At 48.1% G+C, this 17,617-nt stretch overlaps 1 long non-coding RNA gene across 1 annotated transcript; it reads left to right on the top strand.

The window, feature by feature from the left end:
* Window positions 1-1,786: 1,786 nt before the first annotated feature.
* LOC134475130 (uncharacterized) lies at window positions 1,787-7,761 on the top strand. Its single transcript, XR_010046099.1, has 2 exons — window positions 1,787-2,284; window positions 7,675-7,761. It is a non-coding gene; the product is annotated as an uncharacterized LOC134475130 (long non-coding RNA).
* The last annotated feature ends 9,856 nt before the right edge of the window (window positions 7,762-17,617 follow it).

Genomic DNA, 17,617 nt, shown 5'->3' with positions numbered 1-17,617 from the left:
GTGTGTGTTACATTACATTCACTATTAGGAGTGAGAAAAACATCACGGGGTGGTGCGCATTGTATGGGTGTGTGTTACATTACATTCAGTAGTAGGAGTGAGAAAAACATCACGGGGTGGTGCGCATTGTATGGGTGTGTGTTACATTACATTCAGTAGTAGGAGTGAGAAAAACATCACGGGGTGGTGCGCATTGTATGGGTGTGTGTTACATTACATTCACTAGTAGGAGTGAGAAAAACATCACGAGGAGGTGCGCATTGTATGGGTGTGTGTTACATTACATTCACTAGTAGGAGTGAGAAAAACATCACGGGGAGGTGCCCATTGTATGGGTGTGTGTTACATTACATTCACTAGTAGGAGTGAGAAAAACATCACGGGGGGGTGCGCATTGTATGGGTGTGTGTTACATTACATTCACTAGTAGGAGTGAGAAAAACATCACGGGGTGGTGCGCATTGTATGGGTGTGTGTTACATTACATTCACTAGTAGGAGTGAGAAAAACATCACGGGGTGGTGCGCATTGTATGGGTGTGTGTTACATTACATTCACTAGTAGGAGTGAGAAAAACATCACGGGGTGGTGCGCATTGTATGGGTGTGTGTTGCATTACATTCACAAATAGGAGTGAGAAAAACATCAAGGTGTGGTGCGCATTGTATGGGTGTGTGTTACATTAGATTCACTAGTGGGAGTGAGAAAAACATCACGGGGTGGTGCGCATTGTATGGGTGTGTGTTACATTACATTCACTATTGGGAGTGAGAAAAACATCACGGGGTGGTGCGCATTGTATGGGTGTTTGTTACACTACATTCACTAGTGGGAGTGAGAAAAACATCACGGGGTGGTGCGCATTGTATGGGTGTGTGTTACATTACATTCACTAGTAGGAGTGAGAAAAACATCACGGGGTGGTGCGCATTGTATGGGTGTGTGTTACATTACATTCACTAGTAGGAGTGAGAAAAACATCACGGGGTGGTGCGCATTGTATGGGTGTGTGTTACATTACATTCACTAGTAGGAGTGAGAAAAACATCACGGGGTGGTGCGCATTGTATTGGTGTGTGTTACATTACATTCACTAGTAGGAGTGAGAAAAACATCACGGGGTGGTGCGCATTGTATGGGTGTGTGTTACATTACATTCACTACTAGGAGTGAGAAAAACATCACGGGGTGGTGCGCATTGTATGGGTGTGTGTTACATTAGATTCACTAGTAGGAGTGAGAAAAACATCACGGGGTGGTGCGCATTGTATGGGTGTGTGTTACATTAGATTCACTAGTAGGAGTGAGAAAAACATCACGGGGTGGTGCGCATTATATGGGTGTGTGTTACATTAGATTCACTAGTAGGAGTGAGAAAAACATCACGGGGTGGTGCGCATTGTATGGGTGTGTGTTACATTACATTCACTAGCAGGAGTGAGAAAAACATCACGGGGTGGTGCGCATTGTATGGGTGTGTGTTACATTACATTCACTAGTAGCAGTGAGAAAAACATCACGGGGTGGTGCGCATTGTATGGGTGTGTGTTGCATTACATTCACTAGTAGCAGTGAGAAAAACATCACGGGGTGGTGCAGATTGTATGGGTGTGTGTTACATTACATTCACTAGTAGGAGTGAGAAAAACATCACGGGGTGGTGCGCATTGTATGGGTGTGTGTTACATTACATTCACTAGTAGGAGTGAGAAAAACATCACTGGGTGGTGCGCATTGTATGGGTGTGTGTTACATTAGATTCACTAGTAGGAGTGATGTTGGGAGCTCGACCGAGTGATATGAGGCCTGTGGTGAGGAGTGAAGCCTGAGCTAGATTACCCCTCCCATCGAGTATGCCAAGATGGCGCCCATTTCCTGCTCCCTAGCTAGTAAACAACACGCCCTGTAAGCTAGTCTGCCCAGCAACAGCTGACGCTGGCCAATCAGCTCGTCTTGCCTACTTTGATGTGATTGGTCGATGTGTCCATATATATGCTGACACCACCCCTGGGGCGACAACACACACCAAGAAGAGGGACTGCTGAGAGAAGCACACAAGGAGCCGTAGGGAACGGACCAGAGGAGGCTTCCCTCAGGCGGGATCCGAGATCCCGGAACAGGGCGTACGGAGAGAGAAAATAAATCAGAGGCTATCCGCCGACTACTCGTGTCGTGTGTTTTTTCCTGCCGGCCGGGATCGACACCGACATTTGGTGGCCCGTACGGGGAACTGATCACCCCCGAGGCGAGGCGGACGACGCTCCAGTATTGCTCTGCAGGACAGGTGAGTAGGGGATAAACCTGGGCTCTGGGTGGCGCGCACCTACAGGGCTTTTTAGACTCCCCTCAAGCTCACGTGTATGTGGCAGGTTAGCCTCACACGGTGAGAACGGACTCCTCAGTGACAGGCATGGGCAACTTACCCACTAAGAGTTCCAAGTCACTGGTAAGAGCGGTGAAAGACCTGCTCAAGATTTCAGGTATATCAATGAGCTCCAAGACACTTACGGAGTTTCTCCAACAAGTAGATGAGGCGGCACCCTGGTTCCTGCCGACGGGGCACTTGTCCCTACCTTGCTGGGAGAAATTAGGTAAGGATTTAGAAAGAGCAGAAGAGGAGCGCCGACTCCCACTTTCGGTTCGGCCGCTCTGGGAGATGATTCATTCATGCCTCAAAGGGGAGAGGAATGGGGCTAAGGATAGCGCAGATGGGCTCTCTCAGGCCCGCCGAGCTTTTGAAGGGGCCCGTTCGGAGTCCTCCCGAGAGGGGTCCGTCGCAGGGAGCGTGCGGAGGCGCTCGCGAGAGCGAGGCAAGAGAGAGGTACCCCCTGCCTCGGATTCCTCGGGCTCAGATACCTCGGAAGGCGAGGACAATGAGGCAAGTGACCCCCCTAATCCCTTTGCAGCTTTACGTAGAGACCTAGTCAAGATGCAGACAGACCTAGAGAAGGGAAGGAAACTCCTGAGCACTCCCCAACGGAAAGCCGTAGAGCCTTCCGCGCCACCCTGGGAGGTCCCAAACACCGGTTCCTGTGGTGAGATGGCGGCCTGGGGCCATCCTCCGTCACCCCCCCCATGGAGGGAGTGGCCTGGACCGTTGTCACATGTAGGGCCACCATCTTGTCTGCCTGGCGACCCGCCATCTTGTGCCCCAAAGACTGGTCGGCCATGTTACAAAGAGATACAATTTTGTGATAGGGAGGGACAGACATCTCATGGGGAGGCACCACCCTGTGAAAAAATGCCAAGGTCCCAGGGAAGGTATTTTCGTAGATGGACATTTAGAATGGAACAGATTCCTCAAGGGGCGAATGAGTATGAACAATGTGGGCTTTATCCGGTGCTCCTAGCGCAAGGCCAAGGACCCAATTACTGGGAACCACTGGAGATCAAGCAAATTAAGGAGCTTAAAAATGCGGTTGCCACATTTGGCCCTACTGCTCCTTACACTATAACTATGTTGGAGAATTTGTCTGCCGGTGGCTTTCTGACGCCCAGTGATTGGACCCAACTGGCTAAAGCCTGCCTGGCCCCCGGGGCTTTTCTGGATTGGCGCGCCTGGTATACTGAGTTTGCTGCCGAACAGGCTGAAAAAAAATGCGGCTAGGGGCCATAGGGGGCAAAATGAGGATATGCTTATGGGTAAGGGTCAGTACGCTCAAGATCAAACTAGATTCCCTCCAAATGTGTATGAACAGATACATAACATAGGCATCCGCGCCTGGAAGCAGGTAAACAACACAGGGGTGGCCTCACAATGCCTCTCTAAAATTGTTCAGGGCAACACAGAACCTTTTGTGGATTTTGTGGCCAGAATGCAGGAGGCAGCTGACAGACTCTTTTCAGATCCGAGTGCTGCTGCTCCTCTTATTAAACAGTTAATCTTCGAACAGTGCACCAAGGACTGCAGGGCAGCCATAGCACCCCATAAAGGTAAAAACATAGAGGCATGGATTAAAATTTGTAGAGAAATAGGGGGGCCATTATCCAACTCAGGCGTGGCTGCCCTTTTAGCCGCCGCCTTACAACAGACAGGGCCTCAGAAGACCAATCACCCTGGTAAGCCCAGGGGATGTTTCCAGTGTGGGGATCCCAGCCATATAAGGAAAAACTGCCCCAAGACCGGACAGGGGGAGTTTATATCCAAGAGACAGGAATCAGACAGACGAACGGGAACCTGCGAAAGGTGCGGTAAAGGTTCTCACAAAGCAAAAGATTGCAGATCTATTTTTGATGCCCAGGGGAACCGTATTAGTGGCAGGGAGACTACGGAGCCAAAAAACGGCCAGAGGGGGCCCTCCTTACGGACGGGCCCCCACTCCCTAGACAGGACAACACAAGATGGCACCCCCCCACAGGGGCCACCCCCGGGCCAGCAGGCGTGGACCTCTGTGTCGCCTCCAGACTCCTATTAACACCCGATATGGGCGTTCAGGTGGTTGAAACCACCTCCAAAGGACCACTACCCGACAAGCTAGTTGGTTTAGTGATTGGACAGTCCTCCACAGCCCTCCGGGGCCTTACCGTGATCCCTGGAGTTGTAGACCCAGATTATTTAGGAAACATCAAAATCATGGTACAATCTCATATAGGGACCATAGTAATTGATGAAGGGGATAAGATAGCACAACTTTTACTGTTCCCCAGTCTCCATGAGAGACCCCGGTCCGGTCAACGGGTTAGAGGGGGTCAGGGACTTGGCTCCTCTAAGGAAATTTTTGAAGGGCTTCATATGACTCTTGATAAAAGGCCCATGCTATCACTCAGGATTAACGGAAAAAAGATAACAGGACTCCTAGATACAGGGGCAGACCGTTCCATCGTCTCCAAGAAAGACTGGCCCCCTAGTTGGCCTACCAACACAGCTGACAACACACTCCAAGGATTGGGGATAGTGGCTGCCCCCCAGGTTAGTGCCGTGACCCTGCCTTGGGGTGATGAGGAAGGTCACCGAGGACATTTTCAACCTTTTGTCTTGCAGCTGCCAGTATCCTTGTGGGGAAGAGACGTTCTCACCCAGATGGATGTCACTCTTACATCCACCTGCTCTCCCCAAGCCAAAGGGATACTCAAAAATCAGGGATATGTCCCCGGCAAGGGCCTGGGCGCAGCCCTGCAGGGCCGGACATCCCCCGTACCTGTAGAAAAAAGGGAAGGTAGACACGGGTTGGGTTTTTCCTAGGGGTCACTGAGAAACTTCTCCTGCCCGCTCCAATTAAGATCACCTGGAAATCTCAAAATCCAGTTTGGGTGCCTCAGTGGCCCTTACCCAAGGAGAAGCTTTTAGCATTAACTGAGATAGTCAAAACCCAGTTTCAGGCGGGACACGTAAAGCCGTCAACCTCCCCTTGGAATACCCCTGTCTTTGTTATCAGGAAGAAATCAGGCAAGTGGAGGCTGCTCCATGATCTGAGGGCTGTCAACTCACAGATGCAGCCCCTGGGGGCGATCCAGAGGGGACTACCAGCCCTCTCAGCCATCCCTCGGTCCTGGCCAGTCTATGCCATAGATCTTAGAGACTGTTTTTTCTCAATCCCCCTGCATCCAGAGGACACCCACAGATTCGCCTTTACCCTACCCACCATTAACCAAGAGAGTCCTGATCAGAGATACGAGTGGGTTACATTACCCCAGGGTATGGCCAACAGTCCCACCATGTGTCAGATGTATCTTGATTTTCTACTGGCCCCCTTGCGTGAAGCCTTCCCCAGAATTAGATGTATTCATTATATGGATGATTTGCTAATCAGTGCAAAAGATGTGACTGAGTTGGAGGATATGCTTGGCCAATTGGTCAGGGCCCTGAGAAAGGCAAATTTACATATTGCCCCTGACAAGATTCAGGGAGGAGACATAGTGACCTACCTGGGCACCAAAGTCTCCCCCACATCGATTTCTCCACAAAAGGTAACCATCAGAACAGATAGCCTAAGGACCTTGAATGACATGCAAAAGCTACTGGGAGATATAAACTGGATCAGACCTTATTTACACATCCCTAACTCGGACTTAAAGCCCCTGTTCGACCTCCTGAAAGGAGACCCGGATATTGCCTCCCCCAGGGAGTTCACCCCGGAAGCCAGAGTTGCTCTGAGAAAGATAGAGGAAGCCCTAAGTACAGCTGCATTGCGGAGAATTGACTCAGAACAGCCTTTTGAGGTCTGCTTGTTGCAGACCGTTTCTCAACCTACGGCAGTGATTTGGCAAAAGGGACCACTTTTGTGGGTGCACCCTAAGGTCTCACCTGCCAAGATTATCGAACATTATCCGGAAACGGTCGCTTCCCTGGCCTTGGAGGCACATGGCAGGGCTATCCAACATTTTGGCTCTGCACCCCATGCTATTCGGGTACCTTATACCGCTTCTCAAATAAAAATCCTGACTGCTTGTATAGATACGTGGGCCATCCTGAGATGTGTTTTTCTTGGGGAGATAGACAACCAGTTCCCCAGGGACCCCATACTACAGTTTGTTACTCAACATCCGGTGATATTTCCAAAAATCACCGCGTCCACACCACTTACTCCTGCAACAACGATCTATACGGACGGGTCAAAAACCGGGATAGGGGCTTATGTGGTCTCAGGTATGCCTCCGATCAGCATACAATTTGAACCAGATCAACCACAGGTGGTAGAGTTACAAATTGTACAAACCGTCCTCGAGAAGTTCCCAGGGGCCCTTAATATTGTTTCTGATTCAAAATACGTTGTTAATGCCATGCAGGTCCTTGAGACTGCGGGCCCGATTAAGCCAACCTCCAAAGTGACTAATTTGTTTTTGTCTATCCAGACTCTGCTGATAAATAGACACAACAAAATATACATCACTCACATAAGAGCACATACGCGCCTGCCAGGGCCCATGGTACAGGGCAATGCGGCAGCTGACGTGGCCACTCGCCCGTTGTGGATACTCAATATGTTATCTTCAATAGAACAAGCCCGTCTGTTTCATGACAGATTTCATGTCAACGCCAGGACGTTAGCCAACCAGTACCACATTTCCAGGGCTGACGCGCGGGACATCGTACGGTTATGCGGCTCTTGCGCCACATACACACCCGTCGTATCAACGGGAGTTAACCCCAGGGGATTGATTCCTGGCGACACTTGGCAAATGGATGTCACACATATGATAGAATTCGGATCTCTTAAATATGTTCATGTCTCTACGGACACCTGCTCTCATATTATATTTGCGACTGCTGAAACTGGCGAAAAGGTGTCTCATGTAATCAATCATTGCCTGACAGCTTGGGCCGCATGGGACAAACCAAAAATATTAAAAACTGATAATGGACCAGCTTATACAAGCAGAGCCTTTAATGAGTTCTGTGAAAAAATGGGGGTACAGTTAAAACATGGCATCCCATACAATCCCCAAGGTCAAGGAATTATTGAAAGGGCTCATAGGAGCCTTAAAGATATTCTACAAAAACAAAAAGGGGGAATAAGTCAGGGCCTGCCCCCAAAGGCACGGCTCTCCATGGCACTGTTCACATACAATTTTCTGAACCTGAATAACAACAATCACTCCCCGGCCATGGAACATTGTAATCCATCTCCTGGCAATAGGGGATGGGTGAAATGGCAAGATGTCCTGACGGGACAATGGATGGGCCCGGATCCAGTAGTTAGCTGGAACCGAGGTGCGGTTTGTGTTTTCCCGCAGGAACCAGGACGAGAACCATTGTGGGTCCCAGAACGGCTGACGCGTGTGGCGAATCCAACGAAACATAATGCAGGAGACACTCCAAAACTCAACGGCAGCGGACAGCCTAATCAAGATCGGTCCGACCAGGATATTGCTGCTCGACCGAGGAATACCGTATGACTTATGGGACACAGTAATGATTATGCTCTCGATAGTAATTGGCTCTCTTTTAGGGTACGGTGCAGCCAGAGTGGCTAGGCCACGCCGCCTTCCGGCAGCCCCCTTCCTTCTGGTTTTGATGCTCACCACCACTACTGAAATAGGAGCAGACTTGGTGTGGGCAGCAATACATCATCCGCCAGCGCTAGCCGCTATCTCCACCACAGCCCCCTCTCTCCCAAAGTTGTATGCAAAAAACTGCTCCGCCAGATTGCCTTGCATACCAGATATACCGTTAACCATCAGACCCATACGTTTTGACCTTCCCATCACCAATGACGTGGTCATTTTTTCCACTAATAGTAACCCCTCGTGTCACCGGGGATCCTGCGTTAGCTTCCTGCCCCTCCTTGTAAAATGGTACAATACCTCCCTGACGGTGAGGTTGTCTGTCCCATCCCTGCATTCGCCTGGATGTTTTAAAGCTGGCACACTTAGCGGCGGAGTCATCACTTTTAACTCAACCTGCAAACCCCGAGCAGCCATGCACACCCGTCCCGATTTCCCCACATGCCCATACCGTGTGTCCCCAAGCCGAAAAAGACAGATGGTGGACCTGTCACAACTTTCATGGCAGCCCTGTACTGTCGACGGCGTGGGAGTGACTCATCTAAACATGTCTTGGTGGTCCCGGTTCTCTCCTCCATCCGGTAGTAACAACATATTCGCGTTGACCTGGTGGGAGTCCTACCTGAGAGTGAACAACAAGTGGGCAATAAGCTTCCCCTTCCCCCTTAATGAAAATTGGTTGTGCCTCTCCACCGGAGCCTGCATGGACTTAAGACCCATGCTCGCTATTAACGCTTCTGCCTCTAATGGAACCACCAATGTCACCCTTAATTCTGAGGCTGCATGCGTAAAACCGCCCTACTTATGGGTATTCTCTGCTGACATCTCCTTTAAGTGCAGTAACCAACCATGCTTTACAGGGAACTGCTGGAATGGGTCTTTCCCGTATGCTATGTTGGCTCTTCGACCCCCACTGATGTGGGTTCCCTTTAACGAATCTGTTTGGGTTCATCCCGTCTATCAGCAGGACCAACTACCCATGCTCAGACGTAAGAGAGATTTTGGGATCACAGCGGCCCTGACAGCACTGTTCGTGACTCTGACTGCGACGGCTGTGACGGCTGCCGTTGCTCTGACCCAGTCTACGCTGACGGCTCAGGCCTTTACCAATCTTACGGACACCACCTCCCTGGCGCTGAGGGAGCAACAAGAAGTCAACCTCCTCCAGCACAACGCCATAATGGCGTTACAGCAGCAGATCGACCTAATCGCTCAGGAAGTCCAGGGACTCTGGGAGGTGGCTAACAATTTATGTGACGCCAGATGGGCATTCACCCAGTTGTGCGTTACCCCCATCCAGGTCAACCGTTCGGCTTACAGGCAATTTCAGGATTATGTTCTCACCACCTATAATTCTTCCTTTTGGAACGCTAGCGTGCGCCTGGATATGACTATCCGGCAGCTAGATCAGATAGAGGTGCCTATACTTACAGCCTCCCTTTTTGATGATGTCCTAAGCCAGATAGGCTCCTTCTTCAAACCTTCGTCACTTCTTGCGTATGGGATCATTCTTGCTCTTGTGATTGTCACTCTCGTGACTCTTAGGTGCCTGCGGTCGATAAGGGCGACCCAAAAGACACATATGACATTGATGATGTTGCTGGCCCAGAGTCAAGGGGATTCCACACCTAGCGTTTTCTGGGCTCAGGCTAGAAAGGCACGGCTCCTTTAACCAGTACGTGGCTGCCCTCGCCATTATTCTTACGGATGTTCTAGTATTATTACGTACGTCTCCTTCCCCGTCGCGGCTGCGAACTTAGACTAGAAGGACCCCACGCTTAAGGCGTGTTCCCATTGATAATTAGAAAATAGTAATTAGTGATTGTAGTGAACGGGGATTATAGTTGGTAATTAGTGATTACGCGGTTCCTCAAATGTCACTCGGCTGACCCCTCCGTGTCTCCCCCAAGATATAAGCTTTAAGAGTTGAGTGGGCAAGCCAACGACGGGTAAGACGGGAGAAGTTCTCCTGATCAACCTAAGACAGGCTCTACTCCGAGGGTCCTCTAGGGAGTGAGAGTTATGGCATTGAGATGCGAGACCAAGGGTACTGCAGTGCCATCCGCCTCGAGGGTTGAGGGGAAGGCAGGAATGAATGTCTATATGCATCCAGGTTCGGTTCACAAAAGCCTGGCCCTGCGAAAAAATGAACCACTCACCTTGAGCATGGTCCTGGCGCAAGGATATGTACGAGACAAGGTGATGCACAGCAGGGTATAGACCTCTACATTCTCTCATGCCTCGGCCTGCGAAATAGGCCCACTCCCAGACACCTCACATGGACCCACAGACCACACTATCTTAATAAATAAAGAAGGGGGAGATGTTGGGAGCTCGACCGAGTGATATGAGGCCTGTGGTGAGGAGTGAAGCCTGAGCTAGATTACCCCTCCCATCGAGTATGCCAAGATGGCGCCCATTTCCTGCTCCCTAGCTAGTAAACAACACGCCCTGTAAGCTAGTCTGCCCAGCAACAGCTGACGCTGGCCAATCAGCTCGTCTTGCCTACTTTGATGTGATTGGTCGATGTGTCCATATATATGCTGACACCACCCCTGGGGCGACAACACACACCAAGAAGAGGGACTGCTGAGAGAAGCACACAAGGAGCCGTAGGGAACGGACCAGAGGAGGCTTCCCTCAGGCGGGATCCGAGATCCCGGAACAGGGCGTACGGAGAGAGAAAATAAATCAGAGGCTATCCGCCGACTACTCGTGTCGTGTGCTTTTTCCTGCCGGCCGGGATCGACACCGACAGAGTGAGAAAAACATCATGGGGTGGTGCGCATTGTATGGGTGTGTGTTACATTACATTCACTAGTAGGAGTGAGGAAAACATCACGGGGTGATGCAGATTGTATGGGTGTGTGTTACATTACCTTCACTCTTAGGAGTGAGAAAAACATCACGGGTTGGTGCGCATTGTATGGGTGTGTGTTACATTACATTCACTAGTAGGAGTGAGAAAAAAATCACGGGGTGGTGCGCATTGTATGTGTGTGTGTTACATTACATTCACTATTAGGAGTGAGAAAAACATCACGGGGTGGTGCGCATTGTATTGGTGTGTGTTACATTACATTCACTAGCAGGAGTGAGAAAAACATCACGGTGTGGTGCGCATTGTATGGGTGTGTGTTACATTACATTCACCAGTAGGAGTGAGAAAAACATCACGGGGTGGTGCGCATTGTATTGGTGTGTGTTACATTACATTCACCAGTAGGAGTGAGAAAAACATCACGGGGTGGTGCGCATTGTATGGGTGTGTGTTACATTACATTCACTAGTAGGAGTGAGAAAAACATCACGGGGTGGTGCGCATTGTATGGGTGTGTGTTACATTATATTCACTATTAGGAGTGAGAAAAACATCACGGGGTGGTGCGCATTGTATGGGTGTGTGTTACATTAGATTCACTAGTAGGAGTGAGAAAAACATCACGGGGTGGTGCGCATTGTATGGGTGTGTGTTACATTACATTCACTATTAGGAGTGAGAAAAACATCACGGGGTGGTGCGCATTGTATGGGTGTGTGTTACATTAGATTCACTAGTAGGAGTGAGAAAAACATCACGGGGTGGTGCGCATTGTATGGGTGTGTGTTACATTAGATTCAGTAGTAGGAGTGAGAAAAACATCACGGGGTGGTGCGCATTGTATGGGTGTGTGTTACATTACATTCAGTAGTAGGAGTGAGAAAAACATCACGGGGTGGTGCGCATTGTATGGGTGTGTGTTACATTACATTCACTAGTAGGAGTGAGAAAAACATCACGAGGAGGTGCGCATTGTATGGGTGTGTGTTACATTAGATTCACTAGTAGGAGTGAGAAAAACATCACGGGGAGGTGCCCATTGTATGGGTGTGTGTTACATTACATTCACTAGTAGGAGTGAGAAAAACATCACGGGGGGGTGCGCATTGTATGGGTGTGTGTTACATTACATTCACTAGTAGGAGTGAGAAAAACATCACGGGGAGGTGCCCATTGTATGGGTGTGTGTTACATTACATTCACTAGTAGGAGTGAGAAAAACATCACGGGGAGGTGCCCATTGTATGGGTGTGTGTTACATTACATTCACTAGTAGGAGTGAGAAAAACATCACGGGGGGGTGCGCATTGTATGGGTGTGTGTTACATTACATTCACTAGTAGGAGTGAGAAAAACATCACGGGGTGGTGCGCATTGTATGGGTGTGTGTTACATTACATTCACTAGTAGGAGTGAGAAAAACATCACGGGGTGGTGCGCATTGTATGGGTGTGTGTTACATTACATTCACTAGTAGGAGTGAGAAAAACATCACGGGGTGGTGCGCATTGTATGGGTGTGTGTTACATTACATTCACTAGTAGGAGTGAGAAAAACATCACGGGGTGGTGCGCATTGTATGGGTGTGTGTTGCATTACATTCACAAATAGGAGTGAGAAAAACATCAAGGTGTGGTGCGCATTGTATGGGTGTGTGTTACATTAGATTCACTAGTGGGAGTGAGAAAAACATCACGGGGTGGTGCGCATTGTATGGGTGTGTGTTACATTACATTCACTATTGGGAGTGAGAAAAACATCACGGGGTGGTGCGCATTGTATGGGTGTTTGTTACACTACATTCACTAGTGGGAGTGAGAAAAACATCACGGGGTGGTGCGCATTGTATGGGTGTGTGTTACATTACATTCACTAGTAGGAGTGAGAAAAACATCACGGGGTGGTGCGCATTGTATGGGTGTGTGTTACATTACATTCACTAGTAGGAGTGAGAAAAACATCACGGGGTGGTGCGCATTGTATGGGTGTGTGTTACATTACATTCACTAGTAGGAGTGAGAAAAACATCACGGGGTGGTGCGCATTGTATTGGTGTGTGTTACATTACATTCACTAGTAGGAGTGAGAAAAACATCACGGGGTGGTGCGCATTGTATGGGTGTGTGTTACATTACATTCACTACTAGGAGTGAGAAAAACATCACGGGGTGGTGCGCATTGTATGGGTGTGTGTTACATTAGATTCACTAGTAGGAGTGAGAAAAACATCACGGGGTGGTGCGCATTGTATGGGTGTGTGTTACATTAGATTCACTAGTAGGAGTGAGAAAAACATCACGGGGTGGTGCGCATTATATGGGTGTGTGTTACATTAGATTCACTAGTAGGAGTGAGAAAAACATCACGGGGTGGTGCGCATTGTATGGGTGTGTGTTACATTACATTCACTAGCAGGAGTGAGAAAAACATCACGGGGTGGTGCGCATTGTATGGGTGTGTGTTACATTACATTCACTAGTAGCAGTGAGAAAAACATCACGGGGTGGTGCGCATTGTATGGGTGTGTGTTGCATTACATTCACTAGTAGCAGTGAGAAAAACATCACGGGGTGGTGCAGATTGTATGGGTGTGTGTTACATTACATTCACTAGTAGCAGTGAGAAAAACATCACGGGGTGGTGCGCATTGTATGGGTGTGTGTTGCATTACATTCACTAGTAGCAGTGAGAAAAACATCACGGGGTGGTGCAGATTGTATGGGTGTGTGTTACATTACATTCACTAGTAGGAGTGAGAAAAACATCACGGGGTGGTGCGCATTGTATGGGTGTGTGTTACATTACATTCACTAGTAGGAGTGAGAAAAACATCACTGGGTGGTGCGCATTGTATGGGTGTGTGTTACATTAGATTCACTAGTAGGAGTGAGAAAAACATCACGGGGTGGTGCGCATTGTATGGGTGTGTGTTACATTACATTCACTAGTAGGAGTGAGGAAAACATCACGGGGTGATGCAGATTGTATGGGTGTGTGTTACATTACCTTCACTATTAGGAGTGAGAAAAACATCACGGGTTGGTGTGCATTGTATGGGTGTGTGTTACATTACATTCACTAGTAGGAGTGAGAAAAAAATCACGGGGTGGTGCGCATTGTATGTGTGTGTGTTACATTACATTCACTATTAGGAGTGAGAAAAACATCACGGGGTGGTGCGCATTGTATTGGTGTGTGTTACATTACATTCACTAGCAGGAGTGAGAAAAACATCACGGTGTGGTGCGCATTGTATGGGTGTGTGTTACATTACATTCACCAGTAGGAGTGAGAAAAACATCACGGGGTGGTGCGCATTGTATTGGTGTGTGTTACATTGCATTCACCAGTAGGAGTGAGAAAAACATCACGGGGTGGTGCGCATTGTATGGGTGTGTGTTACATTACATTCACTAGTAGGAGTGAGAAAAACATCACGGGGTGGTGCGCATTGTATGGGTGTGTGTTACATTACATTCACTAGTAGGAGTGAGAAAAACATCACGGGGTGGTGCGCATTGTATGGGTGTGTGTTACATTATATTCACTATTAGGAGTGAGAAAAACATCACGGGGTGGTGCGCATTGTATGGGTGTGTGTTACATTAGATTCACTAGTAGGAGTGAGAAAAACATCACGGGGTGTTGCGCATTGTATGGGTGTGTGTTACATTACATTCACTATTAGGAGTGAGAAAAACATCACGGGGTGGTGCGCATTGTATGGGTGTGTGTTACATTAGATTCACTAGTAGGAGTGAGAAAAACATCACGGGGTGGTGCGCATTGTATGGGTGTGTGTTACATTACATTCAGTAGTAGGAGTGAGAAAAACATCACGGGGTGGTGCGCATTGTATGGGTGTGTGTTACATTACATTCAGTAGTAGGAGTGAGAAAAACATCACGGGGTGGTGCGCATTGTATGGGTGTGTGTTACATTACATTCACTAGTAGGAGTGAGAAAAACATCACGAGGAGGTGCGCATTGTATGGGTGTGTGTTACATTAGATTCACTAGTAGGAGTGAGAAAAACATCACGGGGTGGTGCGCATTGTATGGGTGTGTGTTACATTACATTCACTAGTAGGAGTGAGAAAAACATCACGGGGTGGTGCGCATTGTATGGGTGTGTGTTACATTACATTCACTAGTAGGAGTGAGAAAAACATCACGGGGTGGTGCGCATTGTATGGGTGTGTGTTGCATTACATTCACAAATAGGAGTGAGAAAAACATCAAGGTGTGGTGCGCATTGTATGGGTGTGTGTTACATTAGATTCACTAGCGGGAGTGAGAAAAACATCACGGGGTGGTGCGCATTGTATGGGTGTGTGTTACATTACATTCACTATTGGGAGTGAGAAAAACATCACGGGGTGGTGCGCATTGTATGGGTGTTTGTTACACTACATTCACTAGTGGGAGTGAGAAAAACATCACGGGGTGGTGCGCATTGTATGGGTGTGTGTTACATTACATTCACTAGTAGGAGTGAGAAAAACATCACGGGGTGGTGCGCATTGTATGGGTGTGTGTTACATTACATTCACTAGTAGGAGTGAGAAAAACATCACGGGGTGGTGCGCATTGTATGGGTGTGTGTTACATTACATTCACTATTATGAGTGAGAAAAACATCACGGGGTGGTGCGCATTGTATTGGTGTGTGTTACATTACATTCACTAGTAGGAGTGAGAAAAACATCACGGGGTGGTGCGCATTGTATGGGTGTGTGTTACATTACATTCACTACTAGGAGTGAGAAAAACATCACGGGGTGGTGCGCATTGTATGGGTGTGTGTTACATTAGATTCACTAGTAGGAGTGAGAAAAACATCACGGGGTGGTGCGCATTGTATGGGTGTGTGTTATATTAGATTCACTAGTAGGAGTGAGAAAAACATCACGGGGTGGTGCGCATTATATGGGTGTGTGTTACATTAGATTCACTAGTAGGAGTGAGAAAAACATCACGGGGTGGTGCGCATTGTATGGGTGTGTGTTACATTACATTCACTAGCAGGAGTGAGAAAAACATCACGGGGTGGTGCGCATTGTATGGGTGTGTGTTACATTACATTCACTAGTAGCAGTGAGAAAAACATCACGGGGTGGTGCGCATTGTATGGGTGTGTGTTGCATTACATTCACTAGTAGCAGTGAGAAAAACATCACGGGGTGGTGCAGATTGTATGGGTGTGTGTTACATTACATTCACTAGTAGGAGTGAGAAAAACATCACGGGGTGGTGCGCATTGTATGGGTGTGTGTTACATTACATTCACTAGTAGGAGTGAGAAAAACATCACTGGGTGGTGCGCATTGTATGGGTGTGTGTTACATTAGATTCACTAGTAGGAGTGAGAAAAACATCACGGGGTGGTGCGCATTGTATGGGTGTGTGTTACATTACATTCACTAGTAGGAGTGAGGAAAACATCACGGGGTGATGCAGATTGTATGGGTGTGTGTTACATTACCTTCACTATTAGGAGTGAGAAAAACATCACGGGTTGGTGCGCATTGTATGGGTGTGTGTTACATTACATACACTAGTAGGAGTGAGAAAAAAATCACGGGGTGGTGCGCATTGTATGTGTGTGTGTTACATTACATTCACTATTAGGAGTGAGAAAAACATCACGGGGTGGTGCGCATTGTATTGGTGTGTGTTACATTACATTCACTAGCAGGAGTGAGAAAAACATCACGGTGTGGTGCGCATTGTATGGGTGTGTGTTACATTACATTCACCAGTAGGAGTGAGAAAAACATCACGGGGTGGTGCGCATTGTATTGGTGTGTGTTACATTACATTCACCAGTAGGAGTGAGAAAAACATCACGGGGTGGTGCGCATTGTATGGGTGTGTGTTACATTACATTCACTAGTAGAAGTGAGAAAAACATCACGGGGTGGTGCGCATTGTATGGGTGTGTGTTACATTACATTCACTAGTAGGAGTGAGAAAAACATCACGGGGTGGTGCGCATTGTATGGGTGTGTGTTACATTATATTCACTATTAGGAGTGAGAAAAACATCACGGGGTGGTGCGCATTGTATGGGTGTGTGTTACATTAGATTCACTAGTAGGAGTGAGAAAAACATCACGGGGTGGTGCGCATTGTATGGGTGTGTGTTACATTACATTCACTATTAGGAGTGAGAAAAACATCACGGGGTGGTGCGCATTGTATGGGTGTGTGTTACATTAGATTCACTATCAGGAGTGAGAAAAACATCACGGGGTGGTGCGCATTGTATGGGTGTGTGTTACATTAGATTCAGTAGTAGGAGTGAGAAAAACATCACGGGGTGGTGCGCATTGTATGGGTGTGTGTTACATTACATTCAGTAGTAGGAGTGAGAAAAACATCACGGGGTGGTGCGCATTGTATGGGTGTGTGTTACATTACATTCACTAGTAGGAGTGAGAAAAACATCACGAGGAGGTGCGCATTGTATGGGTGTGTGTTACATTAGATTCACTAGTAGGAGTGAGAAAAACATCACGGGGTGGTGCGCATTGTATGGGTGTGTGTTACATTACATTCACTAGTAGGAGTGAGAAAAACATCACGGGGTGGTGCGCATTGTATGGGTGTGTGTTACATTACATTCACTAGTAGGAGTGAGAAAAACATCACGGGGAGGTGCCCATTGTATGGGTGTGTGTTACATTACATTCACTAGTAGGAGTGAGAAAAACATCACGGGGTGGTGCGCATTGTATGGGTGTGTGTTACATTACATTCACTAGTAGGAGTGAGAAAAACATCACGGGGTGGTGCGCATTGTATGGGTGTGTGTTACATTACATTCACTAGTAGGAGTGAGAAAAACAT

This window comes from Cavia porcellus, unplaced genomic scaffold (genome assembly GCF_034190915.1).
Source record: "Cavia porcellus strain 051 isolate PalLab524CR breed Dunkin Hartley unplaced genomic scaffold, mCavPor4.1 scaffold_91, whole genome shotgun sequence".
Classification (NCBI taxonomy): Eukaryota; Metazoa; Chordata; class Mammalia; order Rodentia; family Caviidae; genus Cavia; species Cavia porcellus.
This window is presented reverse-complemented; position numbering and strand designations above follow the sequence as displayed.